Source organism: Cebus imitator, unplaced genomic scaffold, assembly GCF_001604975.1.
Source record: "Cebus imitator isolate Cc_AM_T3 unplaced genomic scaffold, Cebus_imitator-1.0 Scaffold135, whole genome shotgun sequence".
In the NCBI taxonomy this organism is placed as follows: Eukaryota; Metazoa; Chordata; class Mammalia; order Primates; family Cebidae; genus Cebus; species Cebus imitator.
In genome coordinates, this window is record NW_016107450.1 from 1 (window position 1) to 27,345 (window position 27,345).

At 39.5% G+C, this 27,345-nt stretch overlaps 1 long non-coding RNA gene across 1 annotated transcript; it reads right to left on the bottom strand.

Moving 5' to 3' along the window:
- Positions 1-605: 605 nt before the first annotated feature.
- On the bottom strand, positions 606-20,412 carry LOC119473134. Its single transcript, XR_005202325.1, has 3 exons — positions 20,144-20,412; positions 19,808-19,852; positions 606-676 (listed from the first exon to the last, which is right to left on the bottom strand). It is a non-coding gene; the product is annotated as an uncharacterized LOC119473134 (long non-coding RNA).
- Positions 20,413-27,345: the final 6,933 nt, after the last annotated feature.

Here is a 27,345-nt window from a genome sequence, read left to right on the forward strand (position 1 = left end):
TATTTTGCTTATCAAACAGGGCAAAAAGGTAAAAGAATGATAATATTCGTCTTTGGCAGAAATGCAATGGAAGAGTATTCTCACTCATGTTGGAAGAGGAGACAGTATCAAATTTAAAAATGTACATAATATTTAACATAGACATTCCTCTTTAAGAATTAATCTATAAAAATATTTTTCCAAATATACAAAGATATATTAATTTTCCCATCGTGATAAATTGGAAACCTATTAAGTGGAAAAAGAAACATGCAGAACAACATGTATAGACCAGTGCTATTTTTGAAGCTATAGATATGAGTGTGTGTGTGTGTGTGTGTGTGTGTGTGTGTGTGTGTTACAATTCTGGAAGGATACACCATCGGGGGTGTGTGTGTGTGTCTGTGTGTGTGTTATAATTCTGGAAGGATACACCATCAGGTTGTCTTTAGGAGGTTGGGAAGGGTTTTCATTTTCCCAATTATACTATGATTTGCATTTTTAACCGTAAGCATATATGAGAATTCCTAATTACAAAAAGGAAATTCTGTTAGTTAATAAGTGAAACAGCATCTCTAAAGGCAAAATCTCTACTGTGTATAAGGACATTAAAACAGCAAATGAGCAAATAACTTACCCCAATATAACAAAACCACACAGAATTTTTGACAAATCATCTTACTTCAGAGAAGTATACCTGGAAAAGAGTAAATCTAAAATCAAAACACACACACATATATATATGTCTGTGGAAAACAAAAAAGGAAAGGGATTATAAGTAAATCTCTAAATTTTAATAACCTGTGATACTCTATATCAATATCTGAGAAATATCTCACATTAAATTATGTTATAGATCTATTCCTTTACACATCCTATCTTAAATCATTAAAAATACAAGCCAAAAAAAATGTTTTTAACTGAGTGTTCTTTATGCCATAACAAACCAGGACAGGTGTCACAGGATAAGACTGAAATTTTAACTAAACACAAGTGCTTACAATGTTGATTAAATGTAACAGCTAATTTAACAACATTAATGTCACCATATTCAATTTTTTTCATGCTCAGGTCTTAAATTTCCCTTTTTTATTAAAGCCTTCATCTTTACTGTGATATTACAAGGCCAAGTAATTATTGCATAGGTAACAACTGCCTATTTATTTCCAATGAAGAGGAGAAATTTATATGCTTTTGGAAACATATTGTTCATTTGCAGATGAGGTAATACTGGAGAGTTAGAATAATTGAAAGTCTGATGGCTTCATATACCCAAATGAATGCACGACTTCAGAGATAAGATTTCCCATGCGTTTTACTCAATTTGAAATATCACAAATATGATTATTTGTACTACTATGTCATGAATCAAAACAGTAGCATAATTTTAATATATCGGGCTTGGACTTTGGATGAAAACCTACTTGTCAGGAGTGCTGGGTGCCAGCGTAAGCTCTATGACTAATCAGCTGTGGATTTGGGTTTTCAACACTCTAAACCTCAGGTTCCTCATCTACAAATCAGACTGTTAAATGGTCCCTACAACCCTTTTCAGAGCTGCCTATGATTCTGAGAGATGTAATTTAAAATAGAAACCACAACTCTACCACGAAGAATATTATAAAACATTGAGAAACATGTGTCATAACTCATATCTGAGAATTGGCACCACATGATAAGTAAATGGAAAAACATGTTCATTTATTTTACAAGTTACTATCAGGAAGAAAATAAACGAGTATGAACAATGGGTAATCTGGTAAATTTGTTTTTCAGACTACAAGTTTGTCATCAAAATTTTTGTTCTTTATACACTGATATCACAATGTTTCTTTAGGATTTCTAGAAATCAGTTCAGTGTTTGAAACTCTCATGATTTAATTATATTAAACTAGTACAAATTCCTCCCTGCTCTGTATGCTACCTGTTCTCGATATAAAATGTTCTCATAAAATAAACTCGAAGGCAAGTTTTATAATCAGGATGTGTCACAAATACAACATATCACTAGATTGTTTTGATTAAACGGACTAGTGACTAGTTAATTCCGTTAAACAATTGATCTGACTCACTTCTAACTCGTCTGATCTCCTAAATAAAGTGATCAAATAGATCAGTAGTTTTCAGCCTTCCTTACATATAACAACCACGTCTTTATTTAGTTCTATGCAAAACACAAACTAATCTGATGGTTTAGATTCTTGCAGTCAGGTTTCATCCTTAAATGACAGAGAAACAATCACAAGTATAAAAAGGACATAGACACAATCTTAAAGAGACTGTGAAAGTGGTATCTGACATAGATTCAATGAGAGAAATATATGCACCCTAAATTGTACAAAAAGGAATATAAAGAAGTTTTTTAAAAACACAAATAATACAGAAAAAGAGGCCAGGCACAGTGACTTATGCCTGCAATCCCAGCACTTTGGGAGGCCGAGGTGGGTGGATCACTTGAGGTCAGGAGTTCAAGACCAGCCTGGTCAACATAGTGAAACCCCATCTCTACTAAAAGTACAAATATTAGCTGAGTGTGGTGGTGTTTGCCTGTAATCCTAGCTACTTGGGAGGTTGAGGTAGGAGAATCACTTGAACCTGGGAGGTGAAGTTTGCAGTGAGCTGAGATTGCCCCATTGCACTCCAGCCTGGGTGACAAAGTGAGACTCTGTATAAAAAAGAAAAAACCACAGGAAAAGTGACAGAATTTTTTTAAATATGTGAAAAAAAGAATGAAGCAAATTAAAAGTGAATGATAGGATGACCATTAATCTGAAGACACTTCCTAAGGATGAACCATTAATTTGTTCTAACTTTTCTTATGGTCAAATTGTTCAATTATAAATTCTAAGTACTTAAAATGAAAGTAACAGTTTAGAACTAGAGTACAAATAATCCTAACACTAAGAACAGTAAGAAATTTTTATTGATTAATTTTATAAGATAACAGCTAACATCCTCATGAACATCCTAATAATGCCAGAGTTTCAAAGGAATTTCAAAATTTAATAATTTGTCACCCTCTGCCCTACCAATGCCCTGTTCTAAGCCACCATTGTCTCTTCCCGGAACTATCAGAAGAGCCTCCTAACTGGTCTCCCTGCTTCTGCCCTTGCTCCCGGTTCAGTCAGTTCTCAACATAGCAGTTAAAGTGATCTGCTTAACACAGATCAGATGATGTCTCTCCAACACAACTGTCACAGTGATCTTATTAACACATTGACTAGATAATGTCTCTCTTTCTCAAAGCACTATAGCCCTCCCCTGTCACTTGGAATAAAAGTCCAGGTCCTGAGCAGGACTACAAGGTCCCGTATCCCACTCATCATCCACTGCTCTCCCCACTGCTCAAGTCACCTTCCCAAAGGAGCCTTCCCTGGCCATTTCATCTGAAATTTCAGCACCTCCCTGATGCCAACATGCACAAATGCAATCTTCAAAGAGGCATTCTCCAACCATCCAGACACAGGTCTTTGAGAATCTGGCATAATCACAAGAAGAACTTCAATATGGTGATTCTTAACCATTTTTTGGAACATGGACCTCACCGAGAATTTGATGAAAGGAGTGTGTCAACACCACGAGGAAGCACATACAACCAAAATTAGGGCTATAATTTCAAGGGGTTAACAATCCCTTGAAACTTATCCAAGGACTAAGAATTCCTGACATAGATAAATAAATGTAATGCATGTTCAACAAGTAGAGCTCCATGAACTGAGCCCGTCACAGACACCACACTATAAGGAGTTAAGCTAATACTGACTAACATTCCCCTGTAATGCGGTTATCTTCATTCATTTGGGCTGCTATAACAAAATACCACAAATTCAGTGGCTTACAAACAATGGAAATTCATTGCTCATAATTCTGGGGCGGGAAAGTCCAAGATAAACATGCCAGCAGATTCCATCTCTGGCAAGGGACTATTTATCATAGATGATGCCTTCCTGCTGTGTCTTCACATAGCAGAAGGGATGAACGAGCTGCCCTGCAGCCTCTTTTATAAGGGCACTAATCCCCTTCATGAGGGCTCTACCCTCATGACCTAACCACATCCTAAAGACCCCACCGCTTAATGCTATTGCATCGGTGATTAGGTTTCAATGTATGAATTCTGTGGTGACACAGACATTCAGACCATAGAAGCAGTCATTCTCTGTTGACAGTTAAAAGGAGTAATGTCCCTTAGCAGTCACTCGAAAAGACGGTAGGGCTGACATCCTCACATGACATGGAAACATGCAGAGTACCCTCTACCCCAATCACCATTGACAATACTTAGAACTGGACTAGGGTAAGGAAAGGTCTTAATCAATTCTCATTAGAAAATAATTGTGGCTCTACTCTCACAACTAAAATGAATTGCCAAAGTTCTCTATCTATTACGGCAGAAACAAGTATAGCTTGAAAACATTTTTCAAAGAAAAATAAGCAAATGCCCATTATAGCCATAATAAATTATCATAAGGTAACTATATTATAGATTTGAGCAGTGTAGACCCCTGTGTCCACTTCCAAAGTAAAGTAATTGAATAATGTACACTAAGGTGACTTTGTCTTACAGATCACATAAAAGTATAGGATGTCTATTAAAAATAATAGCTTAATGATATGTGCTCAATAACACTACTTTTCAGAAACATTAACAGAAAAGTCTATTGTGGTCATTCCTATAATTCAATTATTCACCACAGATCTTTCAATCATTACACCTCATGATTCTTTCCTCTGAATCAGATTCTGCAGAAGAACCATTCATCTGGGTGTTATGTGAGTCTCAAACTGATTCCTGAAGTTGGCAAATTATTTCTATACAAATAGCACATATTTTATATGCTGCACATTCTGTTAGTCAGCTTCCTATGTGAGAACATGCTATTGCTGTGCTCAATAAAATAAATTTAGCAAGAAGAGCACACAAAAACAAGAGGCAGGGGTGGCTGGCAAGATGGCCGAATAGGAACAGCTCCAATCTGCAGCTCCCAGCAAGATCAACACAGAAGGTGGGTGATTTCTGTATTTCCAACTGAGGTACCCAGCTCATCACAATCAGACTGGTTAGACAGTGGGTGCAGCCCACAGAGGGTGAGCCGAAGTGGGATAGGGAGTTGCCTCAACGAGGGAAGCACAAAGGGTCAAGGAACTCCCTCCCCTAGCCAAGGGAAGCCGTGACGGACTGTGCCATGAAGAACAATGCATTCTGGCCCAGATACTACAGTTTTCCCACAGTCTTCACAACCTTCAGACCAGGAGATTCTCTCAGGTGCCTACACCACCAGGGCCCTGGGTTTCAAGCACAAAACTGGGCAGCCGTTTAGGTAGACATCAAGCTAACTGCAGGAGTTTTTTTTTCATACCCCAGTGGCACTTGGAACACTAGCGAGATAGAACTGTTCTCTCTCCTGGAAAGGGGGCTTAAGCCAGGGAGCCAAATGGTCTAGTTCAACAAATGCCACCCCCATGGAGCTCAGCAAGCTAACATCCACTGGCTTGAAAGTCGTGCTGCCAGCACAACAGTCTGAAGTTGACCTGGGATGCCAGACTTTGGTGGGGGGACGGGCATCTGCCATTACTGATGCTTCAGTAGGCAGCTTTTCCCTCACGGCATAAACAAAGCCACCTGGAAGTTAAAACTGGACCACAGTGCCACAAAGCCGCTGTAGCCAGACTGCCCCTCTAGATTCCTCCTCTCTGGGCAGGGCATCTCTGAAAGAAAGGCAGCAGCCCCAGTCAGGGGTTTATAGATAAAACCCCTATCTCCCTGGGACAGAGCATCTGGGGGAAGGTGTGGCTGTGGGTGCAGCTTCAGCAGACTTAAACATTCCTGCCTGCTGGCTCTGAAGAGAGCAGCAGATCTCCCAGAACAGCACTCAAGCTCTGCTAAGGGACAAACTGCCTCCTCAGTGGGTCCCTGACACCTGTGTCTCCTGACTGGGAGACACCTCCTAGCAGGAGTTGACAGACACTTCATACAAGAGTACTTTGGCTGGCATCTGGTGGGTGACCCTCTGGGACGAAGGTTCCAGAGGAAGGAACAGACAGCAATCTTTGCTGTTCTGAAGCCTCCACAAGTGATATCCAGGAAAACAGGGTCTGGAGTGGACCTCCAGCAAACTCCAACAGACATGCAGCAGAGGGGTCTGACTGTTAGAAGGAAAATTAACAAACAGAAGGGAATCAACATCAACAAAAAGGATATCCACACAAAAACCCCATCCAAAGGTAACCAACATCAAAGATCAAAGGTAGATAAATCCACAAAGATGAGGAAAAACCAGTGCAAAAAGGCAGAAAATTCCAAAAAACAGAATGCCTCTTCTCCTCCAAAGGATTATAACTCCTCACCACCAAGGAAACAAAACTGGACAGAGAATAGTTTGATGAATTGACAGAAGTAGGCTTCAGAAGCGGGGTAATAAACCTCCGAGCTAAAGGAGCATGCTCTAACCCAATGCAAGGAAGCTAAGAACCTTGAAATATGGATAGAGGAATTGCCTACTAGAATATCCAGTTTACAGAAGAACCTAAATGACCTGATGGAGCAGAAAAAAACAGCACAATAACTCTGTGAAGCATACACAAGTATCAATAGCCGAATCGATCAAGTGGAAGAAAGGATATCACAGATTGAAGATCAACTTGATGAAATAAAGCATGAAGACAAGATTAGAGAAAAAAGAATGAAAACGAAAAAACAAAGCCTCCAAGAAGTATGGGACTATGTGAAAAGCCCAAACCTACATTTGACTGGTGTACCTGAAACTGACAGGGAGAATGGAACCAAGTTGGAAAACACTCTTCACAATGTTATCCAGGAGAACTTCCTCAACCTAGCAAGACAGGCCAGCATTCAAATTTAGGAAATACAGAGAACACCACAAAGATACTCCTCAGGAGGGGCAACCCCAAGGCGCATAATCATCAGATTGAAATGAAGTCAAAAACGTTGAGGGCAGCCAGAGGGAAAGGTCGGGTTACCACAAAGGGAAGCCCATCAAACTAACAGTGGACTCTCTGCAGAAACCCTATAAGCCAGAAGAGAGTGGGGGCCAATATTCAATAATTCTTAAAGAAAAGAATGTTCAACCCAGAATTTCACATCCAGCCAAACTAAACTTCACAAGTGAAGGAGAAATAAAGTCCTTTACAGACAAGCAAATGCTGAGTGATTTTGTCATCACAAGGCCTGCATTACAAGACCTCCTGAAGGAAGCACTAAATATGGAAAGGAAAAACTGATACCAGCCACTGCAAAAACATACCAAATTGTAAAGACCATCGACACTATGAAGAAAGTGCATCAACTAAAGGCAAAATAACCAGCTAGCATCATAATGACAGGATCAATTTCACACATGACAATATTAACCATAAATCAGGCTAAATGCCCAATTAAAAGACACAAACTGGCAAATTGGATAGTCAAGACCCATCAGTGTGCTGTATTCAGGAGACTCATCTCACATGCAAAGACACACATAGGCTCAAAATAAAGGGATGGAGTAATATTTGCCAAGCAAATGGAAAGAAAAAAAAAAAGAAAAAAAAAAACAGGGATTGCAATCCTACTCTCTAATAAAACAGACTTTAAGCCCACAAAGATCAAAAAAGACAAAGAAGGACATTACATAATGAGAAAGGGATGAATGCAACAAGAAGAACTAACTATCCCAAATATATATGCACTCAATACAGGAGCACCCAGATTCATAAAGCAAGATCTTGGAGACCTACAAAGAGTCTTAGGCTCCTCCACAATAATAGTGGAAGACTCTAACACCCCACTGTCAATATTAGACAGATCCATGAGGCAGAAAATTAAAAACCATATTCAGTACTTGAACTCAGCTCTGGACCAAGTGGACCTAATAGACATCTACAGAACTCTCTACCCCAAATCAACAGAATATACATACTTCTCAGCACCACATCACACTTAATCTAAAATTGACCACATAATTGGAAGTAAGACACTCCTCAGTAAATGCAAAAGAATGGAAATCATAAGTCTCGAATACTACAGAGCAATCAAATTAGAACTCAGGATTAAGACACTCACTCAAAACCACACAACTACATGGAAATGAAGCAACCTACTCCTGAATGACTATTGGGTCAATAAAAAAACTAAGGTGCAAAAATAAGTAAGCCCTTTGAAACCAATGGAAACAAAGACATAACATACCAAAATCTCTGGGACACAGCTAAAGCAGTGTAAAGAGGGAAATTTACAGCACTAAATACCCACATCAGAAAGCGGGAAAGATCTAAAATCAAAACCCTAATATCACAATTAAAAGAAGTAGAAAAGCAAGAGCAAACAAATTCAAAAGCCAGCAGAAGACTAGAAATAACTAAGATCAGAGTAGAACTAAAGGAGAGACAGACAAGAAAAACCTTTCAAAAAAAATCAATAAATCCAGGAGCTGATTTCTTTTGAAAAGATCAACAAAATAGACCACTAGCCACACTAAAGAAGAAAAGAGAGAAGAATCAAATAGACACAATAAAAAATGATAAAGGGGATGTTACCACTGATCACACAGAAATACAAACTACCATCAGAGAATACTATAAACACCTCTATGCAAATAAACTAGAAAATCTTGAAGAAATGGATAAATTCCTGGACACAAACACCCTCCCAAGACCAAGCCAGGAAGAAGTCTCATCCCTGAATAGACCAATAACAAGGTCTGAAATTGAGGCAGTAATTAATAGCCTACCAACAACAACAAAAAAAGCCCAAGACCAGACAGATTCACAGCTTAATTCTACCAGAGGTACAAAGAGGAACTGGTACCATTCCTTCTGAAACGATTCCAAACAATAGAAAAAGGGGGACTCCTCCCTAACTCATTTTATGAGGCCAGCATCATCCTATACCAAAACCTGGCATAGACAGAACAGAAAAAGAGAATTTCAGGCCAATATCCCTGATGAACCTCAATACGAAAATCCTCAATAAAATACTGGCAAACCAAATCCAGAAGCACATGAAAAAGCTTATCCATCACAATCAAGTCAGCTTCATTCCTGGGATACAAGGCTGGTTGAACATACTCAAATCAATAAACATCATCACATACACAGAACCAATGACAAAAACCACATGATTATCTCAATAGATGCAGAAAAGGTCCTTGATAAAATTTAACATGACTTCATGCTAAAAACTCAACAAACTAGGTATTGATGGAATGTATCTCAAAATAATAAGAGCTATTTATGACAAACCTACAACCTATATCATACTGAATGAGCAAAAGCTGGAAGCATTCCCTTTGAAAACTGGCACAAGACAAGGATGCCCTCTCTCGCCATTCCTGTTTAATATAGTATTGGAAGTTGTGGCCAGGGCAATCCAGCAAGAGAAAGAAATAAAGAGTATTCAAATAGGAAAAGAGGAAATCAAATTGTCTCTGTTTGCAGATGACATGATTGTACAATTAGAAAACCCAATAGTGGCTTATGCCTGTAATCCCAGCACTTTGGGAGGCTCAGGCAGGTGTATCACAAGGTCAGGAGCTCAAGACCAGCCTGGCCAAGATGGTGAAACTTCGTCTCTACTAAAAATACAAAAAATTAGTCAGGCGTGGTGGCAGGTGCCTGTAATCCCAGCTACTCGGGAGGCTGAGGCAGATAATGACTTGAACACGGGAGACAGAGGCTGAAGTGAGCCAGGATCACGCCACAGCACTCCACCCTGGACAACAGAGTGAGACTCCATCTCAAAAACAAAAAAAGCAAACCCCATTGTCTCAGCCCAAAATCTCCTTAAGCTGATAAGCAACTTCAACAAAGTCTCAGGATACAAAATCAATGTGCAAAAATCACAAGCATTCCCATACATGAATAATAGACAAATAGAGAGTCAAATCATGCATGAACTGCCATTCACAATTACTACAAAGACAATAAAATACCTAGGAATACAACTTTCAAAGGACGTGAAGGACCTCTTCAAGGAGAATTACTAAACACTGCTGAAGGAAATAGAAAGGACACAACTAAATAGAAAAACATTCCACGTTCATGGTTAGGAAGAATCAATATTGTGAAAATGGCCATACTGCCCAAAGTAATTTACAGATTCAGTGCTCTCCCCATCAAGCTACCACTGACTTTCTTCCCAGAATTAGAAAAAAAAAATACTTTAAATTTTATATGGAACCTAAAAAGAGCCCATAGAGCCAAGAAAATCCTAAGCAAAAAAACAAAGCTGGAGGCATCACACTACCTGACTTCAAACTATACTACAAGGCTACAGTAACCAAAACAGCATAGTACTGGTATCAAAATAGATATATAGACCAATGGAACAGAACACAGGCCTTGGAAATAACACCACACATCTACAGCCATCTGATCTTTGACAATCCTGACAAAAACAAGCAATGGGGAAAGGATTCACTATTTAATAAATGGTGTTGAGAAAACTGGCTAGCCATATGCAGAAAACTGAAACTGGACCCCTTCCTTACACCTCATACAAAAATTGATTCAAGATGGACTAAAGACTTAAATGTAAGACCTAACACCATAAAAACTCTAGAGGAAAATCTAGGCAATACCATTCAGGACATAGGCATGGGCAAAGACTTCCTGACTTAAACACCAAAAGCAAAAAAATGATAAATGGGATCTAATTAAACTAAAGAGCTTCTGAACAGCAAAAGAAACTATCATCAGAGTGAACAGGCAACCTAAAAATTTTTTGCAATCTATCCATCTGACAAAGGGCTAATATCCAGAATCTACAAGGAACTTAAACAAATTTACAAGAAAAAAAACAAACAACCCCATCAAAAAGTGGGCAAACGATATGGGCAGACACTTCTTTAAAAATGACATTTATGCAACCAACAAACATGAAAAAAAAGCTCATCATCACTGGTCATTAGAGAAATGAAAATCAAAACCACAATAAGATACCATCTCACACCAGTTAGTATGATGATAATTAAAAAGTCAGGAAACAACAGATGCTGGAGAGGATGTGGAGAAATAGGAATGCTTTTACACTGTTGGTGGGAGTGTAAATTAGTTCAACCATTGTGGAAGACAGTGTGGCAATTCCGCAAGGATCCAGAATCAGAAATACCATTTGACCCAGCAATCCCATTCCTGGGTGTATACCCAAAGGATTATAAATCACTCTACTATAAAGACACATGCACATGTATGTTTATTGCACCACTATTCACAATAGCAAAGACTTGGAATCAACCCAAATGCCCAGTCCATCAGTGATAGACTGTATAAAGAAAATGTGGCACATATACACCATGGAATACTATGCAGCCATAAAAAAGGTTGAGTTCATGTCCTTTGCAGGGACATGGATAGAGCTGGAAACCATCATTCTCAGCAAACTAACAAGAACAGAAAACCAAATACCACATGTTTTCTCTCATAAGTGAGGGTCGAACAATGAGAACACATGGACACAGGGAGGGGAACATCACACACTGGGGCCTGTCGAGGAGTGGACAGCTAGGGGAGGGATAGCATTAGGAGAAATACCTAGTGTAAGTGATGAGTTGATGGGTGCAGCAACCACCATGGCACATGCATAACTATGTAACAAACCTGTACATTTTGCACATGTATCCCAGAACTTAAAATCTAATTTAAAAAAAAGAAGAGGCACAATGTTTCTCATCCATATTAGATTTCTGAAAAACGAGTCCTCTAATGTATTCTCTAGAACATAGTAAGTACTCATAAATAGCTGTTCAATCAATTAATGTAGATAATAAATAATTAATGTAGATGTTTATTCTCGTGTTTAAAAAGAAAAATAGCACTTTGGAATTAGAAAGAAAAGAAAAAAAAAAGCCTATGTTGAAATATACAACTATTTGAAGAAATCTGTATAAAGTATACAAAGACAAATCCACAGTCTGTTCTAAATGATACATCCATGATGTATTGGTGTGCAGGCAGTAATTCAATTTGCATCATATGCCCACCACAGTAGCATATTAATAATGCTTACTCTTCAGTTATTACTATAAAGAAAGAAATCTAAATCTATATTCTACTGAATAATCATAATTTGGGTTTTCAAAGGAAGATCAAACTGTTCCATTTTTATTGTAAATGATTATTTGTGTTATTTTTACCTATCAAATTATTCTTAAATATAAAGCAGAACATTCTCAATCAGTGTTTGAGCAGAAATGAAATTATTTACAACTTGCTCCATGGATCTCAAAATATCTCTGAGTGTATAGGAAGGTTATATGCAAGAAAAGCCATTCTGACAATAATGTTGCTTTGATGAGTTAACTCAATGAGCTCCAAATGCCACTAATTTTTACTTTTACTTTTTGTTAGATAAGCATCTATCTATCTATCTATCTATCTCTCACTTAAATAAGCATTTAAGAATTTAATTTAGGCCGGGCGCGGTGGCTCAAGCCTGTAATCCCAGCACTTTGGGAGGCCGAGGTGGGTGGATCACGAGGTCAAGAGATCGAGACCATCCTGGTCAACATGGTGAAACCCCGTCTCTACTAAAAATACAAAAAATAAGCTGGGCATGGTGGTGTGTGCCTGTAATCCCAGCTACTCAGGAGGCTGAGGCAGGAGAATTGCCTGAACCCAGGAGGCGGAGGTTGCGGTGAGCCGAGATCGTGCCATTGCACTCCAGCCTGGGTAACAAGAGTGAAACTCCGTCTCAAAAAAAAAAAAAAAAAAAGAATTTAATTTAAATACAACTGAAAAACACGATTCCTTCAACTATCAAAAACTTAATAAAATAAATATAGCCTCATCTATTTCTAGTACCTCATCATTTTAAGTATGCTTACTTTATTCACTTGGAATATGAATTAGTCATGTTATTCCCATCAAGTAGCTGTTAAAGACTTAAATTATTTTTTAAATTAAAAAAAAAAACTTCCAAAATCCTGGCATAAGCATTTGTCACTTTGAAAACATAATTTCAAGTACTTTAATTCCTGATATTACTGTGTGATCTTGTCACATATTAATTCCTAAAAAATGCATAAAGATAAGCTACGATTCATAGATGTAGGTACCATAAAGTCAACAAAGTTGAGTCAGAGTAGGCATCTTACCTACAGTATAATTTAAAATCTATACATAAATTGACTCATTTAAATATTAACTGGATATTCAATGAAATGCAAGCTACCACATGTGATGCTAGAAATGCAGAAATTAAAATTTATTTACCTAAAGAAATAACATTGTATTAATTTTTTTACATGTCAAAGCACTATAATACCAATATGAATAAAGCACAATGGGATTTCAGGTTCAAGATGGTAAACAGGGGCCAGGTATGGTGACTCACACCTGTAATCCTAGCACTCTGGAAGGCCACGGCGGGCAGATTACTTGAGGCCAGGAGATCAAGACCAGCCTGCAAAATCCATCTCTACTAAAAACATAAAAATTAGCCGGGCACGGTGCTATATGCCTGTAGTCCTAGCTACTCAAGAGGCTGAGGTATGAGAATCACTTGAGCTGAAATAGCACCATTGTACTCCAGCCTAGGCAACAGAGTATCTCAAAAAAAAAAAAAAAATGGTAAACTAAAACAACTGATCTTTCCCTCCTGAGATACCTTGAGAATTATAGTAAATACTATCAACCCACTACAAGACAGAGAATGAGAGAAAGACCAGCAGCAAAAGACAAATTTAAACAAATTTCCAAGACATTAGTGTGTTAGTCCATTCTTGTATTGTTAAAAAGGAATACCCGAGACTGAGTAATTTATAAAGAAAAGTGATTTCTCATAAATTCTTCTTTTGGTGGCGCAAGAGCCAATACTGAACAAATGAATACTTCTTGATTCTGCAGTAAACAACATTTACAGGGTCATAATAACCTTAAAACTATTCTTAATTTTTCAACTTTTAGGGCCAACCAATAGACAAAAATACAAAATTTAATTACAAATACCAAACCTAAAATATTATCAATGCTCTTGCCATACAGTTGTCAAATTTAGGTGATACAAAGAGAGATGGTGAGAGGACAAAGGGTGAAATACCCCAATTTCATGAAGCAGGGGGTCAAGAGAAACTGCCTGTAGTTAATGGAACAAATATCATGGTGGAAATGACAAGTGCAAAAAGGAGCTCATAAAATTAATACAATTGTATGTGGAGGAGAGAAAAAGAAAGGAGGTGAAATGAGTAGGCTAAATTATCTTCTACTATGGTACCTGCTTAAATGAAAAAAAAAAAAAAAAAAAAAAAAAAACAGGCAGTATAAACACAATTTAACCCTAGAGGAAGAAGAATTAAAACCAGAAATGGTTCAGACTAGTTGGTCCCAGGGTCAAGTGGAGGTAGTAAGGCAAAGGTACTGCTTTATATTTAAGTAAGTTTTTAAAACTATGTACATGGATTATTTTCACCCCAAATTATTATTTAGTTCCTTTTATTAAATAAAGTACTATGGGATTTCAGAGAAAATAGCTACTAACAAAGCCCTAGGGTCCAACGAGAGGTGGGATTTTAGTTGAACTGCAAGAAATACAAAGGAAGAGAGTAGTATTGTATCCCTTCTATTTTAAGATTCACAACATTTTAACACTTCTTGTATCAGGATCATTGTCTAAATTGACAGCATCTTACAATTCCCAATGGCCTGGTAGCAGCTGTGATCTAGTTGTTATTCATTGTATACATCCAAACTAGGGCACTTCTTAATAACCAACCGGACAATTTTAACCCATCAATATTTTGGTCAACAAACTATTTAAAGACCATTTGAGGAAAGAATATGAACTCCAAGTGTCATCTAAAAACCCTATATTGACATCTTACAAGGTCAGTTAAAAGCCAGTGTCAAAATTAGCAAAATGAACCAGCTTGGAAGAAAATCCTAGAAACAACAGTGAGGCATTCTTTTTTGAATTGCTGTATCACAAATATTCTTGATTAGCCCAGAATATGATACTGTTCGGGAAAATACATCAACAGCTCTGAGATGAAAAGCAACTTGAGAAAAACAGACTTTGAATATAAATAAGGATCCCTTAACCAAAATCTCTCATTTATAGTTTCCTTATTAGGATAATGTGATTTAAATTAAAATATTCATATAAGTAATTCCAAATGAGCTCTTTGTAAGTATAGAGTTAAATTTTTAAATGACATAGCTTTTTCTTTTTACTGATACAAAAATGATGTAAAGTAGTTAAATAGATACAAATTTTACCAATACAAAAATGATGGTTATCTTAGTTCATTTGTGTGGCAATAAAGGAAAACCTGAAACTGGGTAATTTATGAAGAAAAGGGTTTCTTGGCTCATGGTTCCACAGGCGATACAAGAAGCATGGCACCTGCACCTGTATTGCATCTGGTGAGGGCCTCTAGCTCCTTCCACTCATAGTGCAGGCAAAGCAGAGGAGAAAGGAAGCCAGCATAGGGAGATCACATGGTGACAGCATGGAAGCAAGAGAGAGGAGGGAGGAGCCAAGCTCTTTTTAATAATCAGTTCCCATAGGAACTAATTAAGAGCACACTCATTACTGTGATGTAAGAGTAGCAACAGGCTCATTAGTGTGATGATGTCACCAAGCCACTCTTGGGGGATCTGTTCCGTGATCTAAATACCACCCTCTTCAGGCCCCACCTCCAATACTGGGAATCAAATTTCAACATAAGATTTGGAGGAGACAATTATCCAAACTATATCAGCGGTGTAGCTTAAAAATCCATGAAGTCTTTGACTTAAAGAATTACAACTACCTAGAAAGAGGGGGAATTAGGAGAAATCAGAGTGATTACTTATGATTGGGAAATCATAACAGATTCCATAGAGTGGACATTTAGTTGCCCCTCAAAGATGCAGAGGAATATGATGCACATTGTAGGTATTAATAAATGAGATTCCTATAGAACCTATGGTCAATAGAAACAAACATCAACCAAGGGTATTGGTAAATCCCAATTAAGAACTCCTGTGTAAGAATTGATTTGCAAATTTAGAATCCTATTAGTCAAAAGACCAAGAAACTACTTGCCTAAATGACTGTTTTTATAGATTGTTTCTTTACAGCCTGTTTGTTCTGTGCACAAAACTTTTCTCCTGGCCTGGCATGATGGTTCACACCTGTAATCCCTGCACTTTGGGAGGCCAAAGTAGGAAGATCATTTGAGTTCAGGAGTTCAAGACCTTCCTAGGTAACATAGCAAAACCCCGCCTCTATTAAAAATCTGGAAAACTTTGCCAGGTGTGGTAGCGTGCAGTGGGTATGCTGAGGCGGGAGGATAGCTTGATCCCAGAGACTGGGGCTGCACTGAGCTATGATCATGCCACTGCACTTCAGCCTGGGTGATAGAGCAAGACACTGTCTTAAAAAAATATTTTCTTCTCCTAAATCAGACCTATGACTAGCAGTGTTGTTGCAAGACAACAGGTCACTAGAGAAACACCCAGCTGCCTCCTGGATAGGTCTAATATAACTATGCCATAATTCTAAGAGATAACATCTTACTAATTTAACAGCAACTACAATTAATGGGTGCTTATGTGTATGCCAGTAAATTTTCTCTGTGTGTTTATACACATACATACGCACACACACACACACACACACACACACACAGTATGTGTGTTTATCTATGTGTGTGTATGATTTATCATCCCTTTCATCTCCTAAACACAAATCACTTTGGTTCAGAAATTCTATTGGCGTGCACAGAAATATAATTGTTTGATTATCTCATGTTTATAATTTCTTAATTTTTATAGGTTTAGACATCCAAATAATGGTGGCTAAAGTTACAATGAGAAAATATAATTAATTCTGAGAAAAACTAAACTGTCCTCCATCCCCACAAAACAGACAGTTGGTAACAGCTGTTCTTAAACATGAGTTCACGTTTTTAAAGCCTATTATAGTGCCATTATGGAAGCTCCTGAGAGCCCCTGTTTGCCTAAACCTTTTAGCAATTATCTAGTGAAAACAGATAAAGCATTTATATGTCCCCACAGATTTTATAGACAGTATTGGCCCAACGGTAGGGCATACTCACTCACTTTCACTTGTACTTATGTGCACTCACTCTCATTCATTCTCTCTCTCTCTCTGTCTCTCTCTGCACTCTTAATCTCTTTTGCTCTGCTCTATTTTTTTAATTTTTTCCACATGCTTATTACCTTCTAATATATGGTATAATTTACTTTATCAAATATATTGTTTACCCCGTTATGTCTTACAAGCACAGGGATGCTCATCGATTTTGTTCAGCATTTAGAATAATGCTTAACCCTGAGTAAGCTCTCAATAAATATTTAAATAAATAAATGGAATTCAAGATGCTCATAATATATGACAAGAGACTATTAAATGAAGTTAAAGTAAGCTAAGGCCTCTTTATTTTTCTGTATTCATTACTGTTCAAAGTTTATTCATTTTCAACTTTGATAACTTAAGGACATGTTTGAGAAGGAATATTCCAAACTATAAACAGATCGTATTTGAATAGAAACTCCAAAAAGTTGTATGTACTGTCTGGCCAGTAGGTGAACATTTGCAACTTTCTAATTTAATTAAAACTGGAATTCGCAAATCACATAATCTTAAGAATTAGAGCAGACTATAAGCCTTTTTCTTCATTTTTAACTCCACAGGACATACTTTTTAAGAGGGTGTGTTTTGCTCTCAGTATGAAAAATGCAGTACAATACCTGCCAAGATAATTCTTTTTTTTTTTTTTTTTCTGGACACTCTGAGTATTTATTTCCAAGACCTCCCAGAAATGTTGTGCTTCACAAATACACATCATTTAGTCCTATAATAGTGATATAAGTGTGAAGAGATTATTTTTTTCTCAGTAAATTGGGGAGAGAGTAAGTCCTCACATTACAAAAGAGAAACAGAGCCTCTGCCAACCATGATGACACTCCTAAGCCATGAATGAGTTGGCTGTGGACTGTGAACTGCTGGATCCATCCAGTTTCATTTGTTTTCCAAATGACTAGCAGCCAGGGTATATTTGAGTTCTGTGATTCCCTGTTCATTCAACAAGCAATTTGCTTGAATCTCTGAGCATCAGTTTGAAAGGAGATGACTCTTTCTACTTCACTAGAGAATATGAGGGAAGATAAATGCCTGAATAACTTATGACATTTCCAGCCCAAAGGCAAAACGGCACTGAAAATAAGTTAAAATGTGCTCATAAAAGAGTACTTTAAATCCACTCCACTCTCCCAAATTGCATACAAAGCACATGTGGGTGAGAAAACATTGTTTTACTACTTTAATTCAAAGCCACCAAAAAGAGACAGAAATATTCTTAAACCTACCCTTACTAGTGATGACTAAATTTCAAATAATCTTGAAAGTGCTACTGATAAGACATTAGAAGTCACAACAGAAGCCATTCTAATATTCTCTGTCTGCCAAAACAAGCCAACATTCTCTTTTAATGAAAAAGAAAGTAAAAAGCACACGAACCCTTCACAGTACATACTCACTGTACGACTTTGGTGTGTGTGTGTCCATTCCTTATTTCTGGTTTACCTGCTGAGTTAACCTCTGCTACTTTCCGGGATTCATTCCAAGGAAACTAACTGCATTACTAAAATTGGCATCTGTGCTATTGTGTTTAAATTTCAGAGAGGCCCCGAAGTGATCTGAAACCAGTTTTTTAACATTCTGCCCACAACTTTATGCTAAAAAGTAGCAAGCACTGTTGAAGAACCAGAATTGATAGGAAGGTGCAATGTTTGTTTTACTACAAACACAGTTTCATTTCCTCTAGATGTACAATTCTGAAAGAGAATAAGTGCTACGTTAAAGCCATTTATTTTTGTTGCAGTGTTGCAAATACTGGCTTAAAGATTATTTAAGGTAATATGAAAGGTGAAAATATTGATATAAATCTATATGTTTCTGAGCTCTTTACTGTATAAATGTTTTTCTTTAAATCCTCTCCACTCTACCAAATTGCATAAAAGCAAATATGGGTGAGAAAACACTGTTTTATTGTTTTAATTCAAAGCCACCAAAAAGAGACAGAAATATTCTTTATATTTCTTTATAGCTCTTCATAAATGTTTTTCTCTACACCTTTTGGTTGGAAAATCCTAAAAGCCCAAGTGATAGGTGCGTATAAACTAGATTAATAGATTGTTTTTATTTCATGAAATTATGAAACTAGTAATGTTTGTAACAAGTTAAAAGAGTTAAAGAATTATACTTTTTAAATCTGGGGCATACCTTGGATATTCTCAAAAAGCCCTCAGAAATTATCTTAAACCAACCCTCTAATTTGAAAAACTGAGGAAACTGAGGCCCACTGAGGTTAAACTAACCACAGTGTCATAGATAATAAATAGGAAATCACACCAAAAGTCAGATTTTCTGATTCCAAGTCCAGAGCCGTGAAAGAGTATTTGTTTCAATAAACTTTAACACTTACAGAAATAAATGTTAACGAAGAACACCCTAGGCAACCTAAAGAACTCCATCAAGCTTACAAGAGCCCAGAATTCTAATCTGTTTGCAAACGCAAGTCCTAGAAATAACACCAGAAATAACCAATTTTTAAATGGCACCATACCTGGGGTTTCCAAAGGAAACCCGGCAGGCACAGGGCGCCGCGAGTTGGGTCTCTTTCCTCACCACTACAAATCCCTTCCAGTAAGTGGCTGGTTGGAATTGGGTTTGGGGTTTTGCTGCTGCTGCTGTTGCTGTAGTTTAATTTGCTTGCAGGGAAGAGGGGAGGTGGGAAACAAGATCTGAGGTCTAAACCATCCCTACAGCACAATCTTTTTTTACCTTGTCATGAAACTCCCAAATCCTCTTCAGGGCCCCAGGGCTTACCGTTTTAGGTGGCAGTCCCTTCAGTTTCCAAAGTAGGCAGGAAGCCTGGAAAAGAAGTTGGCAGGGTGTCATTCCCTTTCAGTGGCCCGGGGCAGGTGTGCGCCGGGCGCGGCCCGCAACTCTCAGCCTGCGCCCAGATCCTCCTCGTCCCGCGGGAGCCGAGAGTCGCCCTGCGTCTCACCCACCGCGCCCCCGCAGCACCCACCGCGCCCCCGCCGCCCACCAGGCGTCGGCCCCCTGGTGGTCCCGCTGAGCCGCCCCGGACTCCCCGTCCCTGAGCGGCCAGCGGGGCTCTGCGCCTGCCACGCGCGTCCCAACGCCCCATTCTCAAGTTACCCGGAGCGGGAAGAGGTGGCAATAGTGGGTGCCGGAGAGGGAAGCGGGTCCCACCTCGATCCCGGGGTCCAACTCGACGGAAGGCAGAGATGGCGGCGGCGCGGGGACTCGGGCTCCTGCGTCGTGCGCGCTCGGCCGGCCGTGGGCTCTGCGATGGGGCTGCTCCGAACTCCTCGCCCAAGGTGCCGGGCAGCCCTCAGGAGAGAGGAGGGCAGCCGAGTGCGTGGGGAGGAGGGGCTGAGCAGGAGCGGACTGGGGGGCAGAGAAGGGAGGGAAGAGTCGGCTGGCCGCGCCTGTAAGCCCCGCGCCCTCCGCAGCGGCTCTTGAGCGGGAGGAGCGGACTCAAGCGGCGACAGTGGCCGCGCCGATGGCCCGGGACGGCGGCTGGGAACGCCGCTGCGGGTGGCCGCGGATCTGCGGGAGGAGAGACCCAGGGCTGAGAGAAGGACGCGCTGCCCGCAGGGAGGCCCAGAGCCCGGGCGAACCCAGCAGGCACACGGCGCCGCGAGTTCCCCGGCAGGCAGTCACCCGCTACCCTGCGTCGCTGGCTGCAGGCTTGAGCTAAGCACTGGGGTTCCCCTGTCCCTCCGAAGCTCTGCAGCAGCAGGTGTGTAAAATGCTGCAATTAAAACATTGCAAGAAGTGGGAGGAGTCGGAGAAGAAAGCTAAACGGAAAAGATCAAAGTAGTGCGGTCATGAGTTTCCTGATGTACCAGGGATGCTTCCGCCAGCATCTTCGTCATGCGTGTCAGGAAGGCTGAAGGCATTCGCGCATCTGGTGGGTGGGGTGTTTGGAGGGGATTCGAGCCATATGACCACCACTCTTTCAATCCTGAGATCCAATGATGTTTGACGTAGCATATTTTTTTTATTGCATTTTAGGTTTTGGGGTACATGCGAAGAACATGCAAGATTGTTGCATAGGTACACACGTGGCAGTGTGATTTGCTGCCTTCCTCCCCATCACGTATATCTGGCATTTCTCCCCATGCTATCTCTCCCCAACTCCCCACCCCCCACTGGCCCTCCCCTATTTCCCCCCAACAGACCCGTGTGCAGTGCTCCCTTCCCTGTGTCCATGTGTTCTCATTGTTCAACACCCACCTATGAGTGAGAACATGCAGTTTGTGATCTTCTGCTCTTGTGTCAGTTTGCTGAAAATGATGGTTTCCAGGTTCATCCATGTCCCTACAAAGGACCCAAACTCATCGTTTTTGATGGCTGCATAATATTCCATGGTGTATATGTGCCACATTTTCCCTGTCCAGTCTATCATCGATGGGCATTTGGGTTGGTTCCAGGTCTTTGCTATTGTAAACAGTGCTGCAATGAACATTCGTGGACGTAGCACATTTTTTTTAATGTGTCCTTGAACAGTCTGATTCCAACTCCAAAGTAAATAGACATTTTCCAGCTCTCGTTTCAAAATGTTCATTCATTATTTGTCTATGTATTAAATACATCTTTATTGAGAAGGTACTATGTGCCAGACAATATACCAGGTTCAGTTATAGTGTTCCCTGATCTTAGAGTTAGGGGTGGGAGGACAGACAGATAAGCGCCTAGTCATACAATTACCAGTAGTGCTGGGTGATGTGAAGGAAACTAACAGAGTAAGGGAGAAAGAACGAAGAGGAATGGGCATTCTCTAGATTGGGTGGATGGCTAATTTTTAAAGGCCTCTACTTACTTTGATTAATGACTTCATATGAAGAAGCATTCCAGGCATACAGGGAAAGTGAGTTGCAGAAAGTGGCCTAGAGATGGGTAGGCCAGAAATGGCCCAGAGATGATGTCCTGGCTCCCTGGCCCAGCTGCTGTGCACTATCGAAGGAACCTTGCTGTAACTTTGCAAATGAAGCTTCTCCTTCATAGGAATCACCTCTCAGGACCAGTGTCACTTTTTTGAATAGCACTTGGATCTCCAGATCACTTGTTGAAGCCACTTTATACAGGAATGTCGTATTTGTATACCGAATGAGCTTTCAGTGGTATCTGTGGTTGGCGAAAAATAACCAAGAAAAAATTAACCCTTGGATTTCCACCAAACCTCGACAGACAGGTGTCTCTATTGGATGGAGATAAGAATTGAGGTAGATTTCTCCAGACTATTAGGAAAGAAAACAATACAAAAAGAATCTTTAATTAAATCATCAGTACAAACTAACATGTTAGTTTCTTAGGGCTGCTGTAACAAATTATCACAAACTTGATGCCCTGAGATTTATTCTCTCATTGCTCTGGAAGCTAAAAGTTGAAAGTCAAGGTGTCAGCAGATCTGTACTTGCTCCCAAGACTCTAGGGGAAAATCCTGCCTTGCCTCTGATGGCTTCAGTAATTCCTTGGCTTGTGGCCACATAACTCCAGTCTCTGCCTCCACTTCACGTGCCTCCTCCTTTGTGTCTGTGCTACCTTCTCTTCTTTTTGTTGTAAAGGGCATTTGTCATTGGATTTAGGGACCAATCAGATAATTCAGGCTGGTCTCATGTCAAAATTCTTAACTTAGTTACATCTGCAAAGACCGTTTTTCCAAATAAGGTCACATCCACAGGTTCCAGGAATGGGGATGTGGGCATTTTTAGCGTGAAGTCACTTTAACCACTATAACTAACTAATAGAGATCAAAATCATTGTCTACTTTGGTATCAGGTGTCATTCCAGCATCATTATTTGAAATTGTATTGGCACTAAATGTAATTAATTATTTCATTGTGAACTACTAAAAATAAGTATTGCCAGGGACAGTGGCTCATGCCTGTAATCCCAGCACTTTGGGAGACTGAAGCGGGCAGACCACTTGAACCCAGTAGTTCGAGACCAGCAACATGGTGAAACCCCATCTCCATTAAAAATATAAAAATTAACTGGGTGTGGTGATGCACACCTGTAATCCCAGCTACTTGGGGGGCTGAGGCAGGAGAATCACTTGAATCCAGAAGGCAGAGGTTGCAGTGAACCAAAATCATGCCACTGCACTCCAGCGTGGGTAACAGTGAGACTCTGTCTCAAAAAAGTAAATAAATAATAAAAACTAAAAAGAAGTATCATAAACCTGGGCATTTTGAAGAATAACTGCCCTGTAGGAAACAAGTACAAAGGTTCAAACCCTCAACTTGTGTTTGAGTTGCAGGCAATACTTGAAGGCCAAGCATAGTGCCTCAAAGTGCCCATTGTTGTAGAAATGCATCCTGAATACATATGTATAGATTTCTGATAATGTGCCAACACTGAGTGTCTGCTCTATACTAGTCTCCGAGTCAGAAAGTCCTTATAGAATTTACATTCTAGGTTAGGAGACATCTTTGAATCTCATTTCATCTGGCACAGTATTTACATACCTGAAGCCTGATAAAGAGCTGTGAATGAATACATGAGTAAAAATAAATCACTGCCAAGCAGCTAAGCAAATTATTACTACAGTGAAAAACATCTCTGTAATAAGAAGATAGAATTTACTAGAGCAAAGCAAGTTAACACCCTGACTCATTCAGTATTCTCTTTAGAGAAGGAAAAAAAAAACTCTAAAAGGAAAGCTTTGATGTGAAAGAGAAATTAATGAGATCACCTATCTTCTCTTTTGAAAAGAAATCCATACTATGCCCATTTACACAGATATGGATCCTGCTGGGAACAATCAATCATGACTGAAATTATAGTTACTTAAATCAGGTGAACTATTGTATCCAAATACTTTAGTTGTTAGTTTCAAAAACATAAATATTGCTCAATATTGAGAATATTGATACGTCACTTCTTGAAACTCTTTACAAATAGTGATTTCAATGACTCCGCGTTCCTCCTGGCTCAACTCTTTTCTCTTTGGCTTTCCTTCTTACTCTTCCACTCTTACCATTTTAAGCAGTCAATCTATATCTTAATAACTACCAAATTGGGTCTCTTTCATTGACTTCTGTGGGTTACAGGACCATCCCTGCACCAGTCATGTGGCCAGTGAGTTGGAATGTGATGACTGCCCAATTATCTCACCTGACCTGGAAAATGGGGGAAATGAGGAGGGTGAGTCTTACCCTAACCAAATTACTGAGGGTTGAGGGGGAAGTGGAACCTAAAAAAATAAAATGAGGGTGATTTTACTGATGGGGAAATAGAAAAGGAAAAGCACATATATTCACTACAATCAACACTCAGAAAGATTTGTGGTTGAGCTGACTATAGTTTTAAATAAAACAGTGACTCACCTTGACCATGATACTCTGTCTTTTGGAAAGTTTTTCAGAATAGAATAATAATTATGATTATATGTCCAATTACCACACACATCTTAAAAATTTGCATTCAAAAATGCATATAAATGCCTCCCGATTAGCTGGGATTACAGGCACCCACCACCATGCCCGCCTGTTTTTGTGTTTTTAGGAGAGACAGGATTTCACAACATTGGCTGGGCTGGTCTCAAACTCCTGATGTCAAGTGATCTACCCGCCTCAGCCTCCCAAAATGCTGGGATTACAGGTGTGAGTCACCATGCCCAGCCAGCAATAGACTATTTAAATAGTACCAATGCCATTTCCAGCAAAAAGAAATTTATATTTAATGAACATAAAACTTTTAAGTCCTCATGGAAAAACAATTTACAACTTGTACAGTTGTAACTGCTAATTCAAGAACTATTATGTTCAATAAGCCAATGATATAGAACTATTTCTATCTTGATTCTTAACATAGCTCTGAGAATAAATCCCTTTAAAACCTAAATGTCCAAGTGAAAATAAATTATTGTGTTATGCATGGTAGCAGCTTTGGTTAATGGAATAAGTGATAGAAGACACTGTGACAATCTTTTCGATGCGTCAAAATGGCTAGGCTGAAGTCTCCAATTATGTAATCAAACACTAATCCAGGAGTTGCTAGATGGTATTTTTTAGATGTGATTAAAGTCCATAATTAGTCGACTATACAGAAAAGAGGTCATCCTAGATAACCAGGGTGGGCGTGGTTCTGTCAGATCTTTCATTCAGATGACCGTTTTAAGGGTTTTCTATTGGACAAAAGGCTTTAACCCTTTTCCCATTCAGGACAAAAAAGTGCAGCTCACTGCCAGTGCTCATTTAATTTTATATTAAACACATTCTTTAAAGCTGAAGCAAATCTGACTGATTTTCAACGTAAAAACAAAATATAAAAACTGGTCTTGGAGTTATTTCCAAACAGAACTAACACCAGCATCATCTGAATCATCAGAATCGTCGATTACAGAAAAAGCAGATTCATCAAATGAATCTTCGGCCAACAACTCTTCAAGAATGATGTTAACGTCATCCAGAGGAATGCTACGTTTTTGAGGATTTGACGTTTCCAGCGATTGAGAATTACTAAATGGAAATCCACTACTAAAAACAGAATGCAATAAATAGAATGATGTCTTTTGTTTCTGAAGTCGATATACCAGAGGGATGCAAAAATAATAATAAAACTATATTTCGTGGCAAAGTTATCTTGGGATAAACGCTACAGCTACAAGTGCCACTGGTGGGTATTCTCTGGGCAAAGTGGTTAAGTCCAGGCATGGTGGCTCACACCTGTAATCCCAACACTTTGGGAGTCCAAGGGAGGCCAGTCCTGGCATCGGTTAAGGTCAGGAGTTCAAGACCAACCTGTGCATCATACCAAAACCCTACATTTAAAAACATTTTTTTGTAAATTAGCCAGGCTTGGTGGAGCAGACCTATAATCTTAGGTATTTGGGAGGCTGAAGTGGCAGGATTGCTCAAACTCAGAAGCCAAGGCTGCAGTGAGCTGTGATCACACCACCATACTGCAGCCTGGATGACCTTCTCACTTCCTTCTAATGAAGCAGAGCTGTTAGAATCCATATTTCTACTAAAAGTCTGCTTAGAAAGATAGAAGCCTATCTTAAACAGACTTTTAATAGAAATACAGATGTTAACAACTCTGCTTCAGAAGGAAGTGAGAAGCAAGGTAGAGAAAATATATATGACCTTAGAGAATACCTAAATCATTATTAACAGGCTATTGATAGAAACATGGTCATGAAAGTGGCTGCTGGAGACCAGGCATGGTGGCTTACATCTGTAATCCCAGCACTTTAGGAAGCTGAGTCAGGTGGATCACTTGAGCCCAGGAGTTTGGGACCAGCGTGGGCAACATGGCAAAACCCTCTCTCTACTAAAAATACAAAAATTAGTAGGGTGCGGTGGTGTGCACCTGTAGTTCCAGCTACTCAGGAGATTGAGGTGGGAAGATCGTTTGAGCCTGGGAGGTGGAGGTTGCAGTAAGTTGCGATCATGCCACTGCAAAGGAAAGGAAAGGAAAGGGAGGGGAGGGGGGAGGGAAGGGGAAGGGAGGGGAGGGGAGGAGGAAAGAAAGAGAGGCTGGGCGCAGTGGCTCATGCTTATAATCCCAGCACTTTGGGAGACCAAGGCAGGCAGATCATGAGGACAAGAGATCGAGACCATCCTGGCCAACATGGTGAAACCCCGTCTCTACTAAAAATACAAAAATTAGCTGGTGTGGTGGCATGTGCCCATAGTCCCAGCTACTTGGGAGGCTGAGGCAGGAGAATTGCTTGAACCTGGGAGACGGAGTTTGCATTGAGCCAAGATCGTGCCACTGCACTCCAGCCTGGCGCCTGGTGACAGAGTGAGACTCTGTCTCAAAAAAAAAAAAGAAGAAGGAAGGAAGGAAGGAGGAGAGAAGTGGCTGTTAGTGAGGACTCAGACGGAAATGAGAAACGTGTTATTGGAAACTGGAGGAAGGGTGATACTTGTTGTATAGTGATGGAAAGCTTAACAGAATTGTATCCTGCAGGTGTGTGGAAAGCAGAATTTGTAAACAATGAAATTGGGCATATAAATGAGATTTTCAAGCAGTGTTGAAGGCACATTTTGGCTTCTCACTGCTTATAGTAAGATATAACAGGAAAGATACAAATTAGGGAAAGAATTGTGAAATCAAAAGGTACCAGGACTTGAGGACTTAAAATGTTCTCCACAAAACTTAAGGATTCACTGCCAGAAAAGTACTTTGTAGAGAAAAAGCCAGAAGTGTGGCTCGTAACACTTTTGCTATTACCTCAGAAAGATAAAAGTCGGTATTCAGTCACACAAAAGGCTCTTTGAAGAGATTAAACAGGTGACTCATGGATCCCCTCAGCCTTCTCAGCAGACCCCCAAAATAGAGACAATATTATCTTGCAAAAGTCTATAAACAAGCCTCTTTTC